Genomic DNA, 5,970 nt, shown 5'->3' with positions numbered 1-5,970 from the left:
AGTAGAAGATATTTGATCTTGTGTGGTACTGATTGTGCTTCTTTGTTGCTTGAACTCTTCTTTCCATAAGTCTGCTGTATATATTTTTTTGACCTTGAAGATTTTCTGGAATTTTCTTTAGGGAGTTTCTTTTAGATGGTTATTGAGAGTTTCTTTTTATCTTCAACATGGTAATTATTTGTTTCTAACTTCAACATTTCATGTTGAATGAAATAAATGATTTCCTATAATGTAAGGGTAGAAAAAAATCTTGGTTTTCAAGAAGTCCAATAATTCTTGAATGATTTCACCTTGATCTTTTTCCCAGGTCAGTTGTTTTTTATATGAAATAAATACATTTTCCTTTTTTTAGTCTTCAGATTTATTTTAATATTTCTTTCTGCCTCACAGAATCACTGGTTTTTGTTTGTCCTATTCTAATTTTCAGAAATATTGTTACTTAGGTAAAATTTATGACTTTTTTTGGTTCTAAACTGTTTATTATCTTTCAATTCTTTCCTGTGAGATTTTTATTTTAATTTAAAAAATCTTGTTCCATTTCTTCTAGTCATTTATGCAACCCTTGTAGAAAATCAAATTTTTGCATATCTTTTCTTGCTGTTGCTATGGTATAATTTCCTTCTACACTGAATTTTTGAGCATCTTTGGGAGATTCCATCTAATTTTTTTTCAATGTGAATCTTTTGGAATTGTCTTAGATCATTGTATTGATCAGAATAGCTAAGTTTTTCATGGTGGATCATCATGCCAATATTTCTGTTACTATGTACAACATTATTCTGGTATTCTCCTTATATTTTTTGATTTTTTTTTGGTCTGGTAGGATTTTTACTCCCTAGAATTGGGCTGGACTTTTCCTCTGTAGTCTTTCATTCAGGCATTTGCTTAATCTTTCTTTTGAAAAACTCTGGCACATGGCTACACCTCCTTAATGAGAGTCATTGCTCTAACTTCGGATGACTACACAGTTCATTTCCCCAAATATTTATCTCTGTAGGCCAGGCCTAACCTGGCAATGGCCATTTTCCCAATATAAATCATGGTTTCCCACTTTTTTAACCCTAAAGTTTTCATTCCCCATTGGATAAATGGTCAAAGAATATATATAATCTTTTCTCAAAATAAAAGGGCAAGTTATCAACAACCATAAATTTAGAATTGTTTTCCTTTACAATGTTGTTGTAGTTATACTTATTATTCCCCTAGTTCTTCTCACTTCACTCTGTATTATCCTACTTTTTTCTGAATCTGTCTCTTTGTTATTTCCTATGGCACAATAATATTTAAAAATGTTTCAGATTTCTAATGAGAGATTTGCAAATTAAAAACAACTTTGAATTTATATCACATTTTTCAGATTGACAAAATAACAAAAAAAATGAAAAGGAAAATTTTTGTAGGAGCTCTGAGAAAAAAGGAACACTAATGCATTGTTGGAGTACTTGTGAATTTGCTCTCCCCCATTCTACAAAACATTTTGGAATGCTAACAAAAAGTTCATTAACTTGTGCATATCCTTTGACTTAGAAATACTATTAGTAAGATCTCACATCATTTAAAAAGGCCGAAGTATCCACATATATTAACACAATGTGGACAATTTTTGTTGTAACAAAGAACTGAAACCTAAAGGAGCTCCTACAAATTAAGAAATACCTAAATGAGTTGTGTTATATGGATGTATATGGAATGTAATGAAAGAGACAGATTCAGAAAAACCTACGATGATTTGTTGGAACTGATACAAAGTGAAGTGAGCAGAAAGAACTAGGAGAATTATGTGTATAACTACTATAACATTGTAAAGGGAAACAATTCTAAAAGACTAAAACTCTGTTTAAAGCAATGACTGTGAAATTGAGGCAGTTAATAATTTTACTATTTCGATTTGTTTGAACTTCCTTATTATTCAGAAAAAAACTGAACGGACCTGGGAATTGAGATCCACCAATCAGGAGGTAGATTAGGGATTTTTGAGAGACAAACCTAAGAGATGCATACGGAGATCCTTTGTCATGTCTGTGAATTGAACCTCCTCTGTTTTGCAAGCCATTGCAGAACTGGCTCATACCAACCCTAAATAGATCTCTTGCACAGTTATTCTAGTTCAGCACCCCTTGAGACTTTGAATTCTGACCCACTTCCTTCTTCCATGAGTCCCAAAGATGTCTTGTGATTTCTGTGAAATGCCCCCTCTTGTGATAGAGGAAAGATGAACCCTAAAGAACTGTGGCAATATCTGATTGGGCCATAATACAGTTATCCCTATCCAGCTTTGTGATCTTTGTCTTTATACTCTTTACAGATTAATTTCTAAAATGAGCTCAGTTTGAACTGCAGCTCCACATACATGTATCCAGCCTGAGAGAAATAAAGCACATATGCAACCTAATACTTTTTTCTTTCTTAGACTGAACTCTGGGCTTGATATGACCAATCACAAATGCAGATGACTAGAGATAAAATATGTTTTTTACCTCTTGACAAAATGGTAATAACTAGAGAAGAGCAAGACATTTTTTTGGACATGGTAAATATGTAAACTTATTTTAATTGACCATACTTAACGATTACAAGATAATTCTATTTCTTGGGGGTGGGGAGAGGAGATTGGGCATAAGGAGGAAAATAAAAATAAAACTAAAAAAATAGAATGATAAGAATGATGAGGTCTTAGATCAATGCGGGGGGGGTGGTGGCAGAGAAAGCCCGAAGTACTGATAAAATTACTCCTTGAAGCAAGCAAGGAAGGGCACTGATGGGGATCAATTCAACCTCACAGTCCCACTCTCTGTGGAGGTCTTGTGTAACTCTACCTTACTGTACTCAATGGAAAACCAAGTTATGTCAAACCCCCAAGAGTAAATTTCCCCTATAAGTCTATATATGACCCATGTCTTCTTTGTTGAATTCTTTTAGGGTTAGTCTACTAGGTGTTCTGCCTTATGATATCTTTCCCTTTCTCCTTCTCCCATACCTCATGGCATGTTTCCCCTTCTAATAACTAACTCTTATAGGGTGCTAAATCAATGGCATCCTTCTTTAATTAATTCTTGCAAACTTCTTTGATAACCCTATTGCTCTCCCATTTCTATTTCATATTTAACATACATGGTGTCAGGCACATAGAAGGTGATGGTTGTTGAGTTGAGAGACAATCAAAGTCTTAGAAGCAAATTCCTCTTATTGCTGGCAGAAAAGTTATTTTAGGGGTCTTTTCATAGGAAAATAAACTACTCAAAGCCTCACAGCCTCCACAAATACAGATGAACCTATTCAGTCTTACATCCTTTGTAAAGCAAAGTATGTCCCACTCATTGAAAAGGGGTTCCTATCTTCCTCCAGAAGGATAAAGGTCAATAAATTCATCACCTGGAATCCTGTAATGCTTACTAAGGTTTCTTTTTCTAGGGGGTCCTGACTTTAATCAAGAAAGAAGAATTTGCCCTGAGAGTCACCTCTACTTCTCTAGTCATGTTAGGGAGTTCATCTCTGCCCCTCCAGATCCCAGTATCTAAAGCTAACTAACTCCCCTATAATGAGTGAACAACCCATAAGAACTCACTCTGGTGAGTTCTCTGTGAGAACTCAGTGGCTAATATGGTCCAATACATACTGAATCAACTTGTTGACTTGTTAACACTACGGTGACTGAGCTATAATTTTTCTCTCTTGATTTTACACCCACACACACACACCCACACACACACTTCAAACGCAAAGAACATTTATATAGCATCTACTATGTGTCAGGAACTGTGCTAAACGCTTTACAAATATTATCTCATTTGATTCTCATAACCTCTCTGAGAGGTAGATGATATTATTATCATCCCCATTTTTTTGTTGTTGTTCAGTCAATTTAGTTATGTCCAACTCTTTGTGATCCCATTTTAGGGTTTTCTTGGCAAAGATATTGGAATGGTTTGCCATCTGCCTTATTTTACAGATAACTAAACTAAAAACTAAACTAAAAAACTGAATACTAAAGCAAACAGGATTAAGTAACTTATCCAAGATCACACAGCTAATAAATAAGTCTCTGAAGCTAGATTTGAAATCATGTCTTCTTGACTCCAAGCCCAGTATCTATCCACTGTGCAACCTAGTTGCCTCTAATAATATTTAAATAAAACTTTAAAGTTTACAAAATACTTTACAAATATTATTTCATCTTGTTCTCACAACAAACTTGGGAAGTGGGTATGTTGTGTCCAAGAGTCATGTTTTGAGCTTGGTTTGAAAGAATTCAAAGAGATTCTCTTCTAGTTACAGAGACTTTATTAATGTAAAAGTTAAGTATATTAAATTCTCTGAGTGGAGTCCAGAGAGTCATGTAAAAATAGAAAAGAGGGAGAGCTTATATAGTGAAATTTTAGACTTCAGTCTGCAGGTTGTAAAATACAGAAGACAGATAAGGAAGGTATCAGGATGAGTCTTTTAGCAAAATATTGTCATTCAGATAAGGAGACAGGACAGAATTTAGCATTGTCCTCTTAATCAGACAAGAGTTTATTGTTCCACATGCCTTAGTTAGATATGTAGTTTCAAGCAGAACCTGAGTTCTGTCCCATCATGTACTATTGTTATCTCTATTGTACAACTGAAAAAAATGAGGCAAGGAGAAGTTGTGATCTGTTGAAGAATCATACAACTAGTATGTACTGAGACAAAATTTCATTTCAGTCTTCCTGACTATGAGTACAAGTTTTAAATCTCTTTTCTTTGAGTTTTATTCATTGCCAATCAATAAGCATTTATTAAGTTACCCACTATCTACCAGCTGTTGTGCTAAGTGCTGAGATACAAAGAAAGGCAAAAGTCATTCCCTAATTTCAAGAAACTTACAATTTTGGGGAGACAACATGTAAAACAATTATGTACAAATAAATTATATTTAGGATAAACTTGAAATAAATAAGAGAAAAATACTGGAATTAAGGGGGATTGGGAAAGACTAGAGACCAGGAATTGGAGGCTTACTTCAAAGGGACTTATGCAAGAGATGTTATAATGCAAAACGAATAGACCTTGGAAGAAATAAAGAATCAAGGATAACACCAAGGATATGAGCTTGGGTAACTGAAGAGATCATGGTGCCCTTGACGCTAAAAGAAAAGTTTGGAAGGGGAAAAGATTTTAGGGAAATATAGTGAGTTTAAGATGTCTATAAGACATACAGTTTAGGATATGAATCTTTCAATAAACATATATTAAGTACCATTATGTTCCAGTCATAATGCTAAGTAATGAGGATACAAAAATGATGCAAAATATAGTACTCAAAGAGGTCACTCTAGTAGGGGAGACAAGAAACAATTATATTCAAATAAGGAGTATGCAGGATAAATATTAAAGAGAGAGATAAGGCAGAAGAATTAAGAGAGAATGGGAAAGACTTCCTGTAGAAAATGGGATTTTAGTTAAGATTTAAAGGGAACCAGGAAAAGTGGTAGGCAGAAATATAGTATGCTAGGTATGAGAAACAGTCATTGAAAATGCCTGGAGCCCACAGGGGGAAAAAAAGATATTTTGTTCATGGTCTGCTGAGAGACCAATGCCACTGATTGAACTGAATACACATAATGGGGAATAAAACGTGAGAAAACTGAAAAAGATAAGAGGAGACTAGTTTGTGAAGGGCTTTGAATGCTAAAAAAGATTCTGACTTTGATCCTGTAGGTGATAAGGTCCCTCTGGAGATTATTGAATAAGGGAAGTAACAAAATTAAACCTGTATTTAAGAAAATAACTTCAATGACTGAATGGAGGATGGACTGGAGTGGGGAGAGACTTCAGGCAGACAGACCCACCAACAAGCTATTGCAGTAATCCAGATGGGAGGTGATAGGGACCTGCAGTGGAAAAGTCAGAGGAGAAAAGGTTTTTTTGAGAGGTATTGAAAAGATGAAATTGAAGTCCTTGGCAACAGCTTGGATATGGGAGTACAGGTCAGGATGGTAATGTGTG

Source organism: Sarcophilus harrisii, chromosome 5 (assembly GCF_902635505.1).
Source record: "Sarcophilus harrisii chromosome 5, mSarHar1.11, whole genome shotgun sequence".
In the NCBI taxonomy this organism is placed as follows: domain Eukaryota; kingdom Metazoa; phylum Chordata; class Mammalia; order Dasyuromorphia; family Dasyuridae; genus Sarcophilus; species Sarcophilus harrisii.
Note: the sequence above shows the minus strand (reverse complement) of the source record.